Source organism: Leucopleurus acutus (assembly GCF_964270905.1).
Source record: "Leucopleurus acutus genome assembly, chromosome: 13".
NCBI classification, from domain to species: domain Eukaryota; kingdom Metazoa; phylum Chordata; class Mammalia; order Artiodactyla; family Delphinidae; genus Leucopleurus; species Leucopleurus acutus.
In genome coordinates this window covers 26,232,221-26,254,694 of record NC_139155.1, presented here as the reverse complement: position 1 = coordinate 26,254,694, position 22,474 = coordinate 26,232,221, and the positions used below count along the sequence as shown (strand labels likewise).

Below are 22,474 nucleotides of genomic sequence, written 5' to 3'. Positions count from 1 at the left end.
ATACCCATCAATAAGTTGTCTAATTTTCTGTACATCTCATTAAATTTGCTTATTCCTCCATCTTGGGTTTTATTGTGGCTGGAACATTAAAAAAAAAAAAATTTCAGTCATACAAAAAACTCAATACATTGAAACACCCTTGGATCTCCCATCCAGCTCTGTCAACTCTCAGCATTTTGCAGTATTTGATCAGATGTAAGAAATAAGACATGATAGATGAATATAGCTGAAGTCCCCTATGAACACCTTTATGATCCCACTCTCCTCCCTCTTGTTTCTCAGGGAGAGTCACTATCTTGACTTTCCCCCATGGTCATTAAAGGGTTTTGATACATATGGTATCCATACAATAAAGTTTTGCACATTTTATAAATCTGTGTCAAACTTTTAAACACTGCTCACGTAACTTCGCTTTTTTCACTCGTTATTATAACTATCCATGCTGATAGTTATAATATAGCATATATTATACATATATAATCCTCAACTCTAATGCATTCATTTAGCTGTCATATACCACTCCATTATGTGACTCTATCACAGTTCACTGTCTAGTCTCCTTTTGGTTTCCAATTTTCCACTCTTACAAGCTGCCATGAGTAGTCTGGCATATATCTTCTCATTCGCATATGAGAGCTCTTTAAGGACAGAAACTTCTGAACTTCTTGATCAAAAAAGAAGCTCCACAGCGAGAAATACAATTTCACACTGCAACCTCACACACACACACACACACACACACACACACACTCTTAAGAGACATTCTACCATATGTTATCCTCTGCCATTTCTCTAAATTGAGGGTTGTGAACCCTTAATGAATATGAAATCAACTTAGTTGATCCTGAGAAGTATCTTTTTTAAAAGAACAGAAAAGAAAAAAAAAGAAAAACAGAATACAGTAGAAAACAGAGCACACTCAATTATTTCAAAAATTTTAATTCAGTCTGTGTCTCATGTAAAACATATTTCCCACCACAGGTCTGTAAAAAAACATATGAAAACCACTGCCTTAGGACAGATACCAAGGAGTTGAAATGCTGCATAGTAGGACATGCACATATACAACTTTACCAAATACTATCAACATGGTTACACTAATTGTCATTCCCACCAAGGAAATATGAGTTCCTATTTTACCCAGTATCACTAACACATTATTTGGTCCCTCAAACTTTTGTCAAAAGGATGGGGTGCAACACAGAGGGCTGTCGATGTTTAGCACTTCCCCAACTACTAAGAAGTTTGAGAATATTTTCATGTTTACTGACTTTTCAGGATCCTATTCCTTTGAAACATTTGTTCACATTCACCATCTTTTTCTTAATTCACAGGAACTATTTATATATTCTGGATAATAGTCTTTTGTTAATTACACATGTCACATGTATCTTCACCTAGCAAGTGACTTTTGATGGCTTTTTTTATACTTAAGTAGCTCACTTTAATGTGCTCAAATTTATCAGTATTTTAATCATATGTATATATTTGTACCTTCTTAAAGATCCTTCCATATGCTGTCACCTTTTAAAAGTCAAAGTGTAAAGTTTTGCTTTTCACACTTGTAATTTTTTTGTGTGTATGATGTGAGGTAGGTATCTTCCCCTCAACAGAAATAATCAAGTACACCAGCACCATATACTGAATCTTTTCCCTAGTGATTACAAATGCCATTTGTGTTTCTAGGCTTTTTTTCTTTCCTTCCATTAGTCTATATCTGAGACAAATACCATCATGTCTTAACCATTAAAGCTATACAATAATGTCTTGAAATCTGATAAAGTGAATTCTCTTTCACCTGTGATTTTAATTGGAATGACACAATTTATAAATAAGTGGAGGAAAACTGACACGATACTGGCTTCTATTCATAAACACAAGTATATCTTCTTATAATTGAATATTATATGGGTCATATAATTTTTTCCATTAAGGTCCCATGTGTTTTTATTTTTTCCTAGGTATTTGTAGTTTGTGTTGCCATTTTAAAGGGTGGCTTTTTAAAATTTAGATTTTGTTTTTTGCTGGCATATAGTAATGCACTGGTTTTTATATACAGTTGACCCTTGAACAATGAGGAGGTTAGAGGTGCTGACCCCCCATGCAGTCAAAACTTCGCATATAACTTTACAGTTAGCCCTCTGTATCACGGTTCTGCATGTGAGGATTCAACCAACCACGAATAGTGTAGTACATAGTTACTGAAAAAAAAAATCCACATAGAAGTGAACTGGCACAGACAGTTCAAACCCATGCAGTTCAAGAGTCAACTGTATTCTTCTTAAAGTCAACTTTATTGAGGCACAGCTTACATACAATAAAATGCACAGATGTTAAACATATAGTTCAGTGAGTCCTGGTAAATATATACCTCCATATAACCACCATCCCAGTCAAGATACAGAATATTTTCATCATCTCAAAAAGATTCCTTGGGTCCCTTTTGAGTCAATCTACCCTTCACACCCATGATTTCTAGCAAAGTAATTTTACCTGTTCTGGAAATTCACATCACTGGAATCATGCCATAGGTACACTTCTATTTTTTAAACCAACACCATTTACTCAAATTAGGCAAGTTCCCTAATTCCTAATTTTCTAAGAATTTTTGTCAAGAATAAGTACTAAATTTTATCATATGCTTTCCTTCACCCACTGAGATTATCATACGGTTTTTCTCTTTTGATGTGTTAATGTAATGAATTTCATTTACAGGTTTTCTAATGTTTAATCATTTTTACATTCCTGAGACAAACCCTAAATAGTCACAGTGGTTTTTTTTGTTTTGAGCAAATACTAACATTTTTACCTAAAATGTTATTGCCATATTCATTAGTGAGATGTAGCCTACATGTTTCCCTTCTGGTACTACACTTGTCTCGATGGCTGGGAGGGTATCAAGATTACAGTTGCCTAGCAAAATGATTTTTTCTATGACATTTTGTATAACACTGGAATTACTGGTTCTTCCTAAGTTTAATAGAACTTGCCCATCTGGAATTTTCACTTGGGGTTTGGGTTTTTTGTTTGAGGATTTTTATTTAATTTCATTTTGGTGTAATATCTAACTATGAATTTAAATTTTAACATTATAATCTAATCAAGTTTCTTATCCTTAAGCCAATTTTGGTAATTTATTTTGCCAGAAATTTCCATTCTACCTGTTTTCCAATCTGAAAGCAAAAAGCTGCTCAGTGTTCTTAGTTTTGAAATCTCAATTTGGCCGCAGTCCTATCCCTTTTTCATTTCTAACACATTTGTGCCTTCTCTTCCTCCTCTATCAAACTTAGTCTTTTCAACTTAGCACCTTATGCTTAGTTGTTCCAGTTATATCTATTTTTCCCCTATTAATATTTCTCAACTTTATTTCCTTCCTTTTTCTAACTCATTACATTGTATAGTTAACTTATTTTTCTTTACTAAGTAAACATTCTTAATTCTTTAATACACATTTAAGGTTGTAAGTTTCCTAGACAGGCAAATGAACTTTTGTTGTATCCCAGTTTTCTTTGTTTTTTGTTTTGCGGTACGTGGGCCTCTCACTGTTGTGGCCCCTCCCGTTGCAGAGCACAGGCTCCGGACGCACAAGCTCAGTGGCCATGGCTCATGGGCCTAGCGGCTCAGCGGCATGTGGGATCCTCCCGGACCAGGGCATGAACCCGTGTCCCCTGCATTGGCAGGCGGATTCTCAACCACTGCGCCACCAGGGAAGCCCTGTATCCCAGTTTTGATAGTATTTTCATCATCCTAAACATTTTCTAATTTTTTTGAGTTGCTCTTAAATTTAGAAGTATGTTTTTTTCAGCATACAACTGTGGATTTGGGAGCTGTTGTTGCTATCCTCCTGTTATGTTTCTAACTTAACTGCACTAGGGTCCAAGGACATGATTTTTAAGGTACAAATTCTTAGGAATTTGTCAACATTTGCTCTGAGGTCTAGTACATAACCAAGTTTTGTAAAATTCCATGTGTACCAGAAAAGAATATATTTGTAATTGTTGCATGCTTGCTAACTGCACATTTCCAGTGCTGTAAAACCTTATTTTTTACCTATCTCTTCTTAAATTACTGTGAGGTATGTTAAAATCTCCTACAATGATTATTACACATTTGTTGACTTACCCTTGTAATTCTGCTAATGTTACCGTATAGACTGCTATAGACTGTCCCTACCACACCTGCCCTGCCCTGCCCTGCACCCAAATTCACATGTTGAAACCTAATTCCAATGTGATCGTATCTGGGGGTGGGGCCTTTGGGAAGTGATTAGGTCATGAGAGTGGAGCCCTCATGAATGGGATTAATGCCCTTATAAAAGAGACCCCAGGGAATTCCCTTGCCCCCTTCTGCCATATGAGGTTACAGCAAAAAGACAGCTGTCTATGAAGTAGGAAGCGAGCCCTCACGAGACACCAAATCTGCTGGCACCTTGAACTTGGAATTCCCAGCCTCCAGAATTGTGAGAAATAGATTTCTGTTGTTTATAAGGCACCCGGTCTATGGAATTCTGTTACAGCAGCCCAAATGGAGTTTATGCCTAGTACATCTTTTTGCATCTTTTCCCTTTACTTTAAAACTGTGTCATCATAGTTTCAAGTGTATCTACTAATAAAAAGCATTTAGTTAATTTTTAATTTTTCATTCTCCATTAACCAGCAAGCTTAATCTGAAATTATATATTGGTTTATGGAGATATTTAAGCTTATTTTCTATCATCTTATTTTGTTTTCTAATTCCTAAGCAATTTCTTTGCTTCTTTTTTCTCCTTTCCTGCCTTCTAGTTGAATGATCACATATTCTTTATTTCCACCGCCTCATCCCCACTGATTTGGAGTTATACATTCTATTCCAATTCTTTCAGAGGGTTATCCTTAAAAATTTTTAATGGAAAACTTTAATCAGTGGGTTGCAAGTGAAGACAGCAAACAAAAAACAAACTCAACACACAATAAAGGAATTTTAAAAGAAAAAAGAAAAGACCATTTCATGAGGATAGGGAGAAGAGTAAGAAGAAAACAAGCAAAATTTTGATAACTGGAAAATGGATGGATGAGTAGTAACTGTGAACAGATCAGAGACTACTTACTAACTCTAGGCTACCTGTGGAGAAACATCCTGATTTACACAGCAGAATTCTCAAAAGGCTAAGTAGCAGACACCACCAGTCACAGCAGGAACTGAGGGCCAGAAGGAGGAAGGAGATAAAATAGGCAGGATTGGGTGAGGGATATTTGAGAAGCAATCAGATACTTAGATCCACTTCCCCACTCTATGCCACTGGGTAACTGCTCCTCTCCTCTCCAGAAGACTAAATGTTTATTCTTGGCAGAGAGTAAAACAGTCTACCTGTACTAGGAGATGGCCTGGGTCCCGTTAGGAGAAGAAAGGGAGTAAATGAACATAAGCACACTAAAAGCAGACACTCCCAACCCCCTCCTCCACTGAGTTCTGGCTCCCAAGATACTAGCAGCCAGACCTTTACCCATTTAGTCAGATCAAGACTCCTCTCTGGGTTACCTGACCAACCCAGGAGGAAAAACATACAGATACTAATATTGAGAGTTTACCAACAAACGGTCCACTCAGATCACTCTACAGTGAAACTGAAAGAAGACCCACATGCTTAGTTTCCAATCGGCTTTTTAGACCCCACCTTCTTAATCAAGAATTACTTGGTTTATCTGAGAAAAAATGCAAGCAAAAACAGAAAAATGCAACCTTCAAGAAGTTTGAGACTATACAGAGAAAGAAAACATCGTCAAAATCATCACTATACCCAGAGAAACAAGAGAGGATATAGCAACCCTGAAGCAAGAGCAGCATGTTCTACAAAGGAAACATACTTTACAAAGGGAACATTCAAAGTATAAAAGAAGAGCTCTTGGATGACTTGATAGCAGAAATGGGGGGGGGGGGTACAACAGAAGTGTGGGAAGATACAGTATAGGAAATCTCCCAGAAAGCAGAACAAGAAGATGGAAAATAGTGGAGAAAAATGAAGAAAATTAGAGGACCAGTTCAGGAGGTCAAATGTCCAAACAGAACTTCCAGAAAGACATCAGAGATGATTGGGGGGGGGGGGGGGGATTATCAGTCAAAGAAATCAAGAAATATCCCCTGAACTGAAAGATGGGAGCTTCCAGATTGAAAAGGCCCATCAAGACCCCAGGACAATGGATGAAACACATCCACATCAAGGTTGGTGGCTATGAAACTTCTGAATGCTAAGAAGAGCCAAAAGTCTCCAGGGATAAATTTTTTGAAAGGTCATACAGAAAAGAATCAGAATGGATTTGATTTTCGCAACAGTAACACTAAGTGAAGTCAACAGAGCAATGCCCTCATGATTCTGAAAAACAATTATTTTTAACCTAGAATTCTATTACCCACCCAGGATCGAATAAAGGTATTTTCAGACATGTAACATCTCCAAATATTTTCCACACACACTCTCTCTCAAAGGAAGTCCTGAAGGATATGTTTCATCAAAAGAAAGGAGAGCAAAAGAATAGGAGATCTAACAAAGGAGAAAGGCTAAGGAACCCCATAAAATGACAGTGAACCCCATAAAATGACAGTGAAGGGGGATCCGAGGACAACTGCTGTGTACTAGGTGTAGGCAACCAGTGCAGATTGGAGCAGGTTCAAAAACATGTAGCAAAAGTAATATCAGGGGACTTGCCTGGTGGCACAGTGATTAAGAATCTGCCTGCCAATGCAGGGAACACAGGTTCAATCCCTGGTCTGGGAAGATCCCACATGCCGCGGAGCAACCAAGCCCATGCTCCACAACTACTGAGCCTGCACTCTAGAGCCCGCAAGCCACAACTAATGAGCCCACATGCTGCAACTACTGAAGCCCATGCGCCTAGAGCCTGGGTTCCGTAACGAGAAGTCCGCGCACCGCGACGAAGAGTAGGCCCCGCTCGCCGCAACTAGAGAGAGCCCACTCACAGCAACGAAGACTCAACGCAGCCAAAGATAAATAAGTTAATTTTTTTTTAAAAAAGAGTAATATCAGGCTTCTCTCTAAAGTGGACAAACATCGTAAAAGTCAATGGAAGCATGACCTTCACTGATGAGACCCACTATGATCATGGTAAATGCTGAGAGTAAATGTGACAGTAAAGAACCACCTGGTATGTTTTCACCAACGTCGAGATTTCTGATGCTACAGATTATAATGCAAAGGAAAAAAAACCCGGCCTGATAAGAGGAATTCTCATGCATTCAGACTTGTTTATATATATATATGGAATTTCTTTAAGCCAGAGCCATTCAACAGAAATAGAATGCAAACCACACATGTGATTGTAAATTTTCTATTAGCTACATTAAAAAAGTAAAAATAGTTAAAAGTAATCATTTTAATAATTTTATTAATATACCCTACTATATCTCGAAAATATTATTTCAATGTGTAATCAGTATTAAAAATGGAGATATATTACACTCTATTTTTAATTAATTATTAAAAATCTAGTGTGTATTTTACAAATGCAGCCCATCTCAATTTGGACTAGCTACAGTTCAAGTGTTCAAGAGCCACATGTGGCTAGTGGCTAACTATTGAACAGAGCAGCTCTAGAAGGATATGGAACTGGGTAGCAGGAGTTAAGAGATCTGAAATATTTACTATTTTGTCCCTTTTGAATTTTGCACCATGTGCTCTTACTACCTATTCAAAAAATGAATAAAGTACATTCCCTAAAATAAATAATACAAATGTAGATATCCTCTGACCTACTTCTAGAAATCTATCCTATGTATGTGTATAATGATGTATAAACAAAGTTATTTATTACAGCACTATTTTTAATACCACAAGACTGGAAATAAATGTCCATCAACAGAGGACTGATGAAATGTATTATAGACACCCATACAGAAGAATACTGTGCAACCAAAAGAAAAAGTTTAAAAGCACTCATTATGTACTGACATGGAATAATCTACAAGATGCATTATTAAGCAAAATACAGAACCACTTTTTGTACTAAAAGGTAATATATGCACAAAGTTGCTCACATATGCATAAAATCTCTGGAGCAATACAAGAAAACCTAGTAATGCTACTTGCCTTTGGAAAGGCAACTGGGTGGCAGGGACAGGCTGGCAAAGAGACTTTTCACTGTATATCCTTTTGTATCTTTTGAATTTGGAATTTTGAATCTGAATACAATAATGTATTACCTATTTAAAAAACCCACTATGCTACATCTAGCTAGTGTCTGCTTTTAATTTACCCTGCTTGGCCTTCATGTGATATTTAAGTCCCTCTACAAAAACACTACAAACTAGTGTTTTTCTAGTTTTTCCATAGAGAAGCTTGAGGCTTGTTTTTCTCAGAGGCCACAGAAGTTTCAATGATATCGGAACAGAGATATAGATATATATATATTTTAGTATACAGTTCCCAGAATTTTATCTCCTTTCCCCAAATGGCATTACAACCCCAGCCCCAGCTACTGAATTATTTATCTAATAAATGCCCCAAGGCCAGCTTTTCCTTGACACTAACTGATTTTCTAAATTTCTGGTACCTGGGGACTTTTCTCTCCCTCTCACCCCTCCCTCTCTAGATCAGCTATATATATATATATATATATATATATATATATATATATATATATATATATATATATATATAAAAACCAAAAATGTTTTACATTTTATCCAACATTTGTAGCAGGAGGAATGGACCTAATCTATGTCTCTTTAGGTGATTTTTTAGAAATCTAGATAAAGAGAGTATAGTCAATGATGCAAAAACACTGAAGAAAGTAGTACGATAATGAAGAAAAGACTGCTAAACTTGGCAATTCAGAATTCAGTGATGACTTCTAAAAGGGCAGCAGGAAGGCGAATATGAGAAAGAGTGGCAAAAAACACTTCACAAGGTTCAAGTTTAGAACAAAGGAAGTCATTAAGTATAGAAAGTAAATGTAGATTTCAAATATCTTCAAACTGCAAATACAAAACATTCTCCAAATACCTATATAAATATTTATTTCAAAAGAAAATCAAGTTAGATATTTCAACATAAAATACTTGAAATGTGATGGTGCTGCCTCATAACGAACACCTAAGTTCCTGCTGAAATAGTATAAAATCACTATTAGATTTTTGGCCATCCACATTCAAACATGTATCACACGTTTACTAATGACCTGGATTTTTATAATTGTTTTAGTCAAAGAAACCAGGACAATAGAAAGCATTAAAAAAAAAAAAAGTAAAAACTAGTTTTAAGAACAACAACCAAAAACAACCCAGATTTCTCAATTCTCACTGTAACTATGCTTTTTTTCCAAAGTTGTACGCTAGTAAGGAAAGACACTGCCAACTGGAAACCTAAGTTGGCCCCATGGAGAGTGATGGGTAATGTGCCTTTTAAAAGCAAAGAGAAAACATTCATGTGTTCAGTTTTATGGACTGTTAAAACGTAATGTTAGAGCTTGAATTTAACCCTAAAAGCAGGTCATTACTTCAGTGAAAGTCCCCATTATATGGGGACTGCTGTGTAAAGAGACTCTATCTGTTCTTTACTTGAGTTACATTCCTTTCACCTTTAATGAGTTGTGTGGAATCCATAGGTCTATATTCAGCTTGTAAACATAAAACTACATACTAGTTTATCATCCCTGGACTGTGAAAAAGGATCCAACTATTAAGAGACTACACAAGCCCAGACTCAAATCAGCACAAATATTCAGTACTCCAATCTCCCTTCGAACTCCCAGAGTCTGTATTGACCTTCTGCTGAAGCAACAAATTACACCCACATCAACTGGGTACAAGTCCTCAGGGTGTAAAAGTGCAATTAAAGCAAAGGCTAGAGTAGCACTGCCCAACACAACTTTCTATTAAATTAAAATTAATTAAAATTAAATTCAACATTCACTTCCTCAGTCACAGAAGCCATAGTTCAAGTGCTAAATAGCCACATGTGGCTGGTGTCCACTATATTGAATGGTGTGGGTCTACAGAAAGTTTCTTCTCTACGATCTACTACTGCTCTAGAGCTTCAAAGGCTTCCTGGGGGCCAAAGAATGAGAGGAAAACTGAGCAGGCAGGGCTTCAGCAACTGTCACTTCCCTTACATTTTGAGATTCTGCATAATGCTGTTGCTGTTGCTGGTAGGAGCCTTCTCTCTGGTTGCTGTTGTGTGCATAAAGGTATGTGTGTGCATTAGGTTTGAAAACTAGTTTAGAGCAAATATGGCCAACGCACAAACCTTCAGGCAAAAGCGGAACCCTCCTGATACTTAAAACATTTTATAAAGAAAAGTTTAATTGGCAGGCTTACATGAACTACAGCCTAACCACCTGTCTACAAAGTAAAAGGTTGGTCTAAACATGAAAAATTTGCATTCACTGCCATAGATAGAGCACCTCTAGTCAACAAAAAAGTTTCCATAGTTCATTCAAATCAAGGAAGAAAGCCCATGGGCCCAGCTTCCGTTGCACCATTCATCGGGAGTTTATTCTGTGAACTTTGAAAACCAGATTCACCTCCCCACATTTTATAATGAAGGATGATTAAGACGGAGCATTTCCTTAATATTTACAAGTCCATAACCATTATCCCGTTATAGAATTTTTGGAAAAGCTGAAGTAGCATATGCAAATGTACTTTATCTTCAACGGGCAAACTACAAGATCACAGATTTACTATGCTACTTCCTCAGATCGAGTTTCTGAACTGAAAGACTCAAGGTAATAAATCTGATGAACTTCCAGTGGCTCCTCCCAGTTATTCTTCAGCCATTAAACCTGAAGCTATGCCCTCCCGCCGAAAGAGAAGGGAGGTCACAGTAGGGCACTACAGGTTTTCAGATGCAAACTGGACATGTGTACTGAACAGATCAAAACTAAAGTCTGCACTCACTTTCCACTGTTCTAGTCTTGAGGCCAAAGTAATTCTGAGATTTTGAAAATTACAGAACTATCTGGAAGAATTTGTGACAAGTTGACAGTAAACTCACAAATTTTAATGAGAATGAATCACTTCAGGACTTATTTTCTTAAAAGCACAAACTTAAAGATCTAAATTACCAGGCATCTGTCCTGTCAGGGTGGCTCACTTATATCTAAGAGGAACGCGTACACACTCTAGAATGTAAGGCACATATGTGAGCCACAATTACCTTAACTACCTTAATATTTCTGGCTAACTAGCCAAACCAGAGGCAGGGTCTAAATCCATCTGGCTTGGCAAAATTACATTCTCCCTACATGAAATTACTGAAATTGAAGCTCAGAGCTATCCTTGAGATGTCTACCTATAATCAGCATTGAAATATGTCCTAATTGAACACATCACAATTATATCAACCTGGAGTAATGATCAAAATTGATCAGAGAGGGCTTCCCTGGTGGGGCAATGGTTAAGAATCCACCTGCCAATATAGGGGACACGGTGAAGTTCAAGTCCTGGTCTGGGAAGATCCCACATGCCGCGGAGCAACTAAGCCCGTGTGCCACAACTACTGAGCCTGCGCTCTAGAGCCTGCGAGCCACAACTACTGAGCCCACATGCTGCCAACTACTGAAGCCCACGCGCCTAGAGCCAGTGCTCCGCAACAAGAGAAGCCACCACAATGAGAAGCCCGCACACCGCAACAAAGAGTAGCCCCTGCTCGCTGCAACTAGAGAAAGCCCATGCGCAGCAAAGACGACCCAACACAGCCAAAAATAAATAAAATGGAATAAATTTAAAAAATTGATCAGAGATAAGCAATAAGCCTCAAACTGTGCATTTTTAAACAAAAAAGGCTGGATAACTTTTGTACTACTGGTTTAAAAACAAAAGACCCTTTTCTTTTTTCCAAATAGCTAAGGCTATAAATTACAAGGTCACCAATTAATATTTGATGGAGTAGATGGTTTAGAAAGTAACCCTGAGATAGGAAAGATGAGGATCAAAAAAAATTACCAAGGCTAATATTGGAAAGAAGTCACATAAAAGAAGCATGAAGCCCCCAACAGACAGACTAGCCAACTGTCCACACTTGTTCAGTCCTAGAAATCTCTAGCATACTTTATCCTAAAACCTGAGTGAAAAGTTGTACACGACACCCCTGCAGACTGACAAAAAAATGACTTACTCCGAAGAAAAGGTGTGGCCTGGGGTGCAATACCATTTAGATCACCTTTCTTTACTACTGGCCTAGCATGAAAGATTTTTCAGTCTGGAATCACGGCACTCTGAATGGCAAAACAAATGAAAAGCACCTTGGTCAGAGCAGGTACTTTGGATGTGTCATAAGTCATTAGAACCATGTTCTACCCCTTTAAGAACATTTGTTAATCATCCCGAATGACAATCTAAAGTATATTATGTAGATTACCGCTCTCTTTAAATAGATTTTCCCAAATATGATTTAATCTAATCGATGAACTTTCATTACTATGTTTTCAGGTCTGGTCCTGCACTGAATGGTTCCAGACATGCTAGTTAGGCTCTGAGTATTCGTTTTGTGTCTTGTAGATTATCTCCATTATCCTCACCAGACTGTTATCTGTTTTTTCTTAAAATAGACAGTAGGCTAACAGTTCCCCATCCTCCTACCCCACCCCTCACTAGACTCCCCTCAACCTCCCACATGACCCACAATCTACTTGTCTCTAATCTACTATGGGTTTAGAAGCAAGATAACTTTGCTTGTTAGAAACATTTGAAATAAATGCCAACAGGTTCTAATTAAGGGTCACAATCTCTCTCCTATGACTAGAACTGAAAGGTATGGACTAGGACAATTTGCCTACCTTAGACCTTTTCGCTAAGTGTCTGTTTCTCAAATGTATTTTATAATAGATCAAGGAGAAGAGTGTAGGAAAATCATCTGAATTAGAAAACAAGTGAAAGCTACAACCAGAAGAGAACAAAGGTCTTCTGACAAGACCCTTAGTCTGAGGCACTGTGCTTAGGTATCTTCATCACAATCATTTACTCTTTGTATGTAATAACCTTAAGAGGAAGGTGTTATTACCTCCATTTTCAATCAGAAAACCAAGGCTCAGGAGTTAAGTAATTTGCCCAATACAGTGACTGAGAAACTGACTATACGCCTAGGTCTCTCTGACGCCAAAACCCAGGGCCTTTCCATTACACAAGATTGCAGTCCAATCCTTTTTCTCGGTTTAGCTAATTGTTTTTATACTTTATTTCTGATACTTCCATTAGAACCTGACCGATTCAGGTTTGCTTTCTTTCCCTAACCAGTTTCTATAAAAGGCAATGGATAATCAAACTAAGGCCAAATTAGGCTTAGCTCTACAAGTGTTCACCTGCTCAGCAACAAATATACTTCTGAAAGACTAGTCATATCTTCAATCTGTAGAGATTGTGCAAAAATGGTGACAAGTTCCCCCACCCCCAAAAAATACACTACCTATTCCCGGTGACAATATGAGTTAACACGTGACACCTTCCCTAGTGCTGTCCTCTAAACTCAAAAGAAAGCCGTGCAAGCATACGTTAGGAATTGGCTCAGTCCTGAATTTGTACATTAACATGATCTTCCTACTCTAAACACTGGAGGACAGGACAAGGAGATATGAAGACTTTCCACTTTTCTAATCCCATCAAGGAACAGGGATACACTTGTTCCCAGGGCCTGACACACAGCAAAAGGCTGTTTTACTGTTTAATAAATGAATAAATGTTACCTGTTCAATAAATACAAGTTAGTTGTTGAATAAATGCATAACCTCTCCTGAACTGGTTTTGAAATCTTTTTATTTCACATTTTCTGACATACCTTTACAATGCAATACTTACAATCTTTCCTCTTACAGATAAAAATGGCTCCTCTACTCCCATCAAAAGACATGCCCTCCGCCATCCTCTAAAAATGACTCTTGTCCCAAGAATAAGAATGAGACTCCATCTGCCAGACTGCACTAAATACGACTTTTATATGCATTACAAAAACACCTGTATAAAAAAGCTGCTACAAAACGAGACGTCCTAAAGTACAAAGCCAACAAAATCAAAACCAAACAAGAATAAGGAGTGCTTTCACACCGTTAGAAAAGCCAAAGCTGAAAATATTTGCAAAATGTAAAAATTCAATAGGTCTTTGATCAGCAGGTTATGTAACTAAACTATTTTTCACTCACGGATTTTCCCCCAATGTGAAGTAACAAAATTTTAGCAACATGTTTGTAATATTTACAATATGAAAATGAAAAGGGGACCTTTTGCCGTCTTGAAGCAGAAACAACCTTTGTTCTTACTAAAGAGAATTTCTGCTGAAATATACAAAACTATCCCCAAATTCCTACTTAAGAGTTAAAGCACACACCAAGCCTGACAAGCCACAAACAACAGGAAATTACTCTGCACAGTTTCTTACAAGATTCTTATTTCATGAACCTTACAGATTGTGTGTGTAGAGATCTGACCATTTATGACTAGGCACAGGTTAACTTACAGCCTTGAAAAACCAAACTTTGTTGAACTCCTATAATGTGAAATCACTGTACAAGGTAAGAACGGAGTATAAAAACCAAGTTCTAACAGCAATTTCTTACTAAAACAAGTCCAGAAATGGATGTTACCAATCACATTACATTAATTAAAACAGACCAATGAACTACTTTAAACTCAATTTTAACATTAAGAGTGTAAGTGGGTAATCACCTTAGATATGCCCATAGACTTGAACTATTCTTACTTACTACCACAGCTAATTTTATGGCAAAAAAAAAAAAACACTAAGGAACTTTAAAAATAAAATCAGTGTTACTTCCTGAATTTAATATAAATGTTTTCTAAATGACCTTTTGGTGGAGAAAATTCTATCAATACCCTGTATGGTTTTTTAAGACAAATGAAAAAAAAATCCTCCAACCATGATACATTTATGAAATCCATTTTACATTATTTCTCCCATCTCTGTGTATATTTGTTTCACTTATTTATTCACATCAAAACTTACCAAATTTAATTTAATTATTTGCCTTACACATGTATGTGAGAAAAACTTTTTTTTAAAGGGTATCAAAACTAGAAAATTAGCTAATGTATTTTCAGAATAACAGAAAATGTATTATCTTATTAGTCTCAAGGAAAGCACCCTTACAATCAGTGGTGAAGGTTCAATTCACATGAAATCAGAAGAAAAGGAACTAATCATTCAGAATTCTGGAAATTAATTCAAATTTCAGGGACCATTTTTGGAAAAATGGAGTTTGCGTGATCACTTGTTTATTTATTAATTACTTGCGTCGTTTTAAAAGTTTAAAACACCAAAATTTAGGATACTCCAAACTGTAACAAACATGCCAGGACTTAGATGGAAAATGCTACTTCATTTTCGTTTTACCTGGAAATTTTTTTCTTTTTAAATAAAGGTTTAGTTGACAACAAACCGGTAGTATTTAGCTTTTAAAGGGTCAGGAGGAAGAAATAACAAAACTAACCTAAGTACTGTCTTTCTTTTGTTTAGGATCAAAAGGAAACCATAACCACAAAACGGTTAAGTAAGTAAAAGACAAAAGTACTCAACCCAAGGGCAGTATCCCCCAGGAGAGAACAGAACAAAGTTGCAGATTTGAAAACCAAGTTTGAAATACGTGAAATCAATCAGCGTGCTCTCTAAAGGCGTGTGATAAAAACAAATAGGCTCCGCTCACAGAGCAACTTTCACAAGCGAGTAGAGAAGGATCTGGACAGAGTATCAGCCGTGTGCGTGTTTGTGTGATCACGAGCACACACAAGCGATTCTGAACCCCGAGACCAGAATGGTTAACAAAGGTTACAGCACCAAAAAAAAAAAAAAAAGTGGAAGCAAAGTATCGCACGCTCCTAACTCGGCTTCCCAACAACTCCCGAAACCAGAGCTCCGTCCCTCCGGGCTTTGCAAATCACAACCACAAACTACCGAGTGTGTTCGCGGCGCAGGGGACGGGCCACAGCCGGCCCCCGCCCCGGGCGGCGGGCGGGCGGCAGCTCCGAGCGCCAACCCCTTCCCTCCAGCTGCCGACCCCGTCCCTCCGGCTGCCGACCCCGTCCCTCCGGCTGCCCCGCCCTGCGCTCCCGCACCCCGAGGGCCCGGCGCCCCGCGGCCCCGACCTCGCCACACCCCAGCCCCCGGCCCCCGAGGCCAGGTGACGCGGCGAGCCTCACCGACCCGAGCCCCACACTGACACACCCCAGCCCCATGGGCCCGCCGGGCGCCGCGGCGTTACCTGCACCGAGGCTCCGGGTCCCGCCCCGTCAGAGCCGGGGGTCCGGGACCTTTTGTTCCTTCCTCTTCCGAATGGGATGAGGGGCTGGGAGGGGAGAGGGGAATGGGCGATTGGAGGCAGGACTGAAATCACTCTCGCGGCCGCCCGGCCACCCGCCCCGCCCCCCAGCCGGAGCCCGGCAGTCGACCCCGGCGCGCGAGGAGGGGGCGCGGGCCCGGACGCCGCCCGCGGGAAGGAGGGGGTGGGGACGCGCGTCCCGCCACCGCCCCTCCTCCCCTCGGGCGCGCGCCCGCCTCGCCCCCACCCCGGGCGGCCGGGACGGCCGAGTCCTCCCCCGCTGCGCCCGCCGGCCCACCTCCGCTTCCGCCCTGCGCCCTCCGCTGCCGGCCGCAGCGGCGCGGCGCACCCACCTCCGGGCGGCTCGCTCGGCGCTCGCTGGCTGCTGGCTGGGAGCTGCTCCTCCGCCGCCGCGGCCGAGCGGTAGACCCGCCTCCCACCCCGGGCCGCGAGCCCCGCCGATTCGCCGGCGCAGCCCCGGGGCTGGCACCCTGCCGCCCGCTGATTGGCGCCCCCGGCCGCCCGTTAGGGCGCGAGGCACGCCGGCCGAGCGCAGCGCTCGGCGCGTACGGAAGAACGGAGGAGGGAAAGAAGGAGGCCGAGCGCCCGGGAAAGGCCGGGGCGCGACCGGGGCTCACAGAGTCGCGGGCCACTACCTCCCCACCTCCTTTCCCTTCGGCCGCCCCGCCCTCCCGGCCGGACCGGCGGCGCGTGCAGCCAATCAGCGCACGGGGTGCTCGGGGTGTGAGCCGCGCGTCGGGGGCCTCGAATCGGAAGGGAGACGTCGCTCGCTGATTGGTCCCGCCTCCCCCGTAGAGCGTGAGGCGAGGCGTGGCCGGCGGGGCGGTGGAGGAGTAGGCAGGGTGTGATGCCCGCGGTTTCGGTTGGCTTAGTCTCCTGCGCGGTCCCACGAGAGGCTCTGGGAAGGGGAGGGGAAGGCACGTAACCTGCTGCGCTAACGACCACCCGTCCCTCACTACCTCGGCCCTGACCTCCCTCCCGGTCTCTCGCCAGCGCCACTGGGTGGGGCCTGTCGGGGGCCGCCTGGCCCACCTTCAGTAGTCAAGCCGGGAGTGGATACGTGCTCATCCCCGGGGAAGCCCAGAGGACGGGACGAGCCACGGGCAGAAGAGGTTTCTGCAGAAGCTCGGGTACCGGACCCACTCTGGGCGCGCCCTTCTGCGAATGAGTGGGCGGGGCCCTCGTGGTGGTAAACGGGGGCGGGGTCCGAGATGTAAATAAGCCCAGGGCTGAGATCTTTTCTGGGATGTAGGGCCAGGGAAAGGGGATGCCAGGTGTTTTTCTTTAACCGGAACCGTCGTTCTGTCTTCGTTAAAAATGGTTCTAGTAATGCATGCTCTGAATGGTCTTGTGAAGTCTAGAACATAAGTGCCTGGCACGATGCCCCTCAATTGCTGAGTTATCTTCCCTTCCCCTTCATTTCTGCACTGTTCAGGCACTGTTATGCCCCATCCTCGCTCATCTGCACGACAAGCCGCTAAGCCGCTGGCTTCGCAAAGCTAGTGGAGTCATAACCCCAATCGGGTAACTTTGTCACTTTTACCTTACAGACACCCGAGCCTCTGCCGAAATATTGAACCCAACCAGTCACATCAAGCATTTATTAAGCACCTACTGTGTTAGGCAGAGAGCACCGTAGAACTGAAGGTGAAAAGAAACTTAGATCTCACTTAGGTAGTTGGTGGCAGAGACAAGACTAGAACACGATTTTCTTGGTTCTCTGAATGGCACTCACTCTCATGTACTCCTTGCTTCGTGGATTTAACCTGCGACTCAAGTAAAGGGGCACTAGCAATGCAAATCAGTAAGCAGGAAGTACCAAGTGACCACTTCAAACAGTAAGACTTCTTGAAATATATTTTTTTCTGAAGTGAAGGCTTCCCTGAGGAGGGTACCTTCAGTTGAATGTGGAGAGATATTTGGTCATCCTCTGAGTCTTACAGGTTTTCCAAATATCCTTAAAAATCTCCTGCATTTCCTCCATCTCTCTCCTCAAACATGGAAGTACTTTTCTCATCGAAAGTTTGTGATGAAGAGCATGCTCCAAATATGTGACCTTTGGGAAGTGAAACTCACCTGCAATGATAGCTACTTAAATATAGTTGAGTGATGATTAAATAAAGTAATAATTATGAAAGTGACTAGCACAGGGCTAAGTTAGAAGAAAACCAATAATCATTATCCTTTCTTCCCTTCTGTTGCCTGCAACACATATGCTAAGATGAACCCATTCAGCAGAAATTCTACCTTCAAAAGTTTACCCCCAGGGTGGTGTCTCCCATTGTCAGTTTAGAGGCAGCTCTACTCACCCCTTTTTAAAAACAGCTTGCGAAGGGGATCTAGGAAGCCAATCGGTGGAGCTGTTCCACATCCTAATACTTCTCTTTCCGCTTCCCAGAGCCACCAGGGAGGATGTTCTAGGGCAAAGGCTATTCGATTTAGAAGTAGGAGGGCTGTTTATGGTTTTTGGTCCTTCTCCCTACTAACACAAGCCAACAGTTTTTATATGAAATGGCCTATAAAAAGCTACCCTGGGTCACACAAGTATTTTCTCCTATGTGACCAGGGTGTGCATTTGGGTGTCTATGTGGGTGAATAGAAATAGAAACAGAAGCAGATCTGGCTGGAATTCCAGAAGAATCTGCTCCCAGTACAGGAGTTAGGTACTTTGAGGGGCACATTAATTCAATGGATAATATGCTTGAGGTCTAAGACCATCTCTCCAAAGTGTCAGACTTTGGATCCCTAACTCTTTCATTTAGGAAGCCTTCCAGGATTTGTAGGATTGAGGAAAGGGGAGGAGGGGCAATCTGGCTACCAATGCAGTCCCCAAAAGGCTTAGAAAAGGAGCATCCCTTCTCAGCTAGAAATGCATCTAAGCCAAAGTGGGTCAAGATAGAAACTGAAGGCAGATGGAGCAGGGATTGCCGTGGCAACAATCAACTTGGAAATCCACTAGGGTATCTCAAGACCTATCAGTAGGTCCCTATTGTATAAATTATATTGAGTAAGTCTTATGTTTATATGGATAGACACCTTGTTTAACCTTTTGTTGTGCATGATACTGAAAAATCAAATCAAAATCAATTGAGAATCTATTTAAAAGTAGTAAAATGTACTGGAAAGACATATAAGGAAAATGGTAATGGTGGTTGCTTCTAGAAAGAGAACCTTGAAGTCATGAGTGGAAAACTTAAATTTTATCATTAATTCTTCTGTAGAGTTTTAAAGAAGATATATATGTGTATTTATATATACACACACATATATATGTACATATATATCTATATCTATATATCCATGTATTGATTTTTCAAAAGCTAGAACTCATATTCAAAAGCTAGAACTCTGCTAAATTTGTAAAGCTTTTCCTGGTTACTCCAGCCCAAAGGATATCACTCACCTATAAATTTTCTCTCATGGTCAGAATGATTTACATACCATGACTTTGCTTTGAGTAATGTCTTGATCTGTTAGTTTAGTCTTGAGCGGGTTTTTAACTTCTCATGTGAGTGTTTTGTCTCACCATTTAGATTGCAGATTCCTGAAGGACAAGGACGGCAAGCATCTTGCTCTCAGTTGTTTCCCCACAACCTAAGATAAAAAATACCACGTAATTGAAGAAGTGTGAAATACAACATCTGTATGGCAGAAAAAGGCTGTATGTGTGTCAAAGGTCTGCAAGCATTCTACGTAGCTTTGCCCCATCCTTCCAGTTTGTAGTTACCCTCAGTACAACTATTGAGTATCTTGTCAACATCCAATCTCTATATATGCTCATCCTCGTGGAACTAAGTTGCAGTGAGTATTACTACATCTTAAAGAAAGATCCAGTTATTTGCAACTGATTAAATGAAATAACCTAAGTACAAAATGTAAAGAACAAATGTGTGGGGTTACTTTTGTTGTAAATGAAGAAATCCAACACAGCTGGATTTTTATCTCAATACAATGAAATTTGATATTTTAAATGAACTTATGTTGAAGATGTGTCCACCTGCCTCTACACACACACACACACACACACACACACACACGCAGAGTCCTCATTCACATGGTAATTTTTATTAAGATAAAAAATATTTAATATCTGATGGGAAATGCTGGAGACAAGAATATAGCATATACAAGAAAAAAATTAATTTCAGCAAATATTTATCAGGTATCTGTTATGTGCCTATCATAAAAGCATTGGTTTTTCATGGTGGAAAGTCCTCATTCCATGGCCAAAATCACTCAAGAAAATAAAACGTACAAATAGGTTTTTTAGTTTAAAGGTAATGACATTGGGAGAGAAGCTGGCTCTGGTTGAGAGAAAAACATTGGGAGAAAACAAATTATATTTCTCATCGTTCTCCAGGCATCTGATAATTAATATTATATTTCTTGTCTGTACATTTAAAAGCATAAAGAATTACTGGATAATTTATCATTGGATAGTTAATCCAATGATTGTTCAAATACTACTTGGAAAATTATGCAGTGCAATGAGCACTCCCATAAAGGCATTTAAATGGTATCTGAGATCTCCATATTTTGGAAAAAACTAAACAGGGGCCAATGTCTAAACCCTGGAAGAACAATGGACAAATTATTCAAAGTTCTATTGTGAGAGGGATAACTTGGTAGTCAGATGTCAACAATAGGGCCTTATGCCTTGATTATAATTGTCTGTGTGTGACAATATTGACTGAGCCAGGCGGCTGCTAGGCAGGATAAGTGTATGAAGGTATAATACTCTTAGAAAATTTCAACCTTATTAGCATAATTGCTCTGATGAAGACTGAAGAGCTTATTTAACATAACTGACTAGAGTAGACAATAGATGCATAATCAGTGTCCTAATGATTGAATTAATGAGCCCCAATTGTTTGTCCTTACTGTAAGGAGTCCTCAGCTATGAAAAAGACATTTTGCTGAAAGAGTCTGACAATTGTGTTAGCTGATGAGTGGCCAGAATGTAATTAACGATGGGAGAGAGACAATTACTACTGGGTTCTAAAGACTGCAATGGTGGCTTTCAAGGGGTGAATTACATAGCTACATAGAAGTTTCATATCAGCTCCTCCTTGCCTTCATACAGTAATGGAGCCTGATCAATGCTCTTATTTTGCAGCTAAAGAAACCGAGGCCCAGGCTTTTCCAGAGACCCATGACCACTTTGTGTCAGGGGTTATACACATAGTGTCTTACCTTTCCTGCTCTGATACTGCCCACTGACTCTTTGACCTGTCCCTGATCTACAGCCTCACCTATGCCTTTGCTACTCTCTTCAATCTCCCTTTTACCTTCTATGCATATGTCCTGACCAACTATTTCACAGCTAAAATGGGGCAAATATCCTCTCTCCACCTAAACCCCAACACTAGACAAATATGTCTATCTCCACATCTATTCTCCCAGGCACTTCCTGTGGAAGACCTGCTCCTCCTTCTGGAAAAGGCTTTTTCGTCTACCTATTCTCTGTTCCCTTGACCACCCAGTCTAGATTAGAACCGCCCACTCCACACACGCATTCCAGTCACACTATCATATCACCTTTTAAAAGTTTTCTTTAAAACTCTTTATCATTATCTAGAATTATCATGTCCACTATTTCTGTACTGTGACTTATTATTTGTCACTTCTCCCTGCTGAATGTAAGCTCTTTAAGAGCAGGAAACATGGCTGTTTTGCTCACCAGAATATTCCTACTGAAGCATGTCTATTTTGTCCACCATATTATCCCTACTTCAAGCATACCTGGAGGCACTCAATACATATTTTTGAATGGATCGATAATTTTCCCTCAAGCTCAAAGCATGTGAAAAATAAACTCATCATCTTCTGTTTTCCTTTCTGGGTGTGTTTTAGCCCAGTTCCCTAGAAAACAGACCCTGATGCAAGGATGCTGATCCTTTCTTTAGGAGATATTATCCCAGGGCAGGAACAGGGAAAAGGCAAGGAAGAATGGAGAGCTATGCACAGGGATGCATTACTGTGCTGAACACTGCTTCATGGAAAGACTTGAGGAGATACAGCCAATCTCTTGACAGGTGCAACCACTTGGCCAGACAGACAATATGGAGGACTCATGCCTTGGAACAATTCAAGGAAGAGAGGAATTTTATCTTTGTCTCCTGTCTCTTTGGCATTGGTCAAAGCTTGTCCCACAGGGAGCTAACTTTCCCATACTTCCCAGTTGTGTTATCCATATT

General features: G+C 40.5%; 1 protein-coding gene across 5 annotated transcripts in view; it reads right to left on the bottom strand.

The window, feature by feature from the left end:
• Positions 1–16,880, bottom strand: part of SMAD2 (SMAD family member 2) — a 101,708-nt gene extending 84,828 nt beyond the window's left edge. Inside the window, exons 1-2 of one of the 5 annotated variants that reach the window (XM_082853099.1) lie at positions 16,610–16,880; positions 16,200–16,283 (exon numbers count right to left, since the gene is read on the bottom strand). The gene's annotated coding sequence lies outside the window, so the exon portion shown is untranslated. Of the gene's footprint in view, positions 1–16,199; positions 16,304–16,554 lie in introns of those variants that run through there. The other 4 variants (XM_082853100.1, XM_082853102.1, XM_082853103.1 and 1 more) reach the window with 4 other exon arrangements.
• Between the last annotated feature and the right edge of the window lie 5,594 nt (positions 16,881–22,474).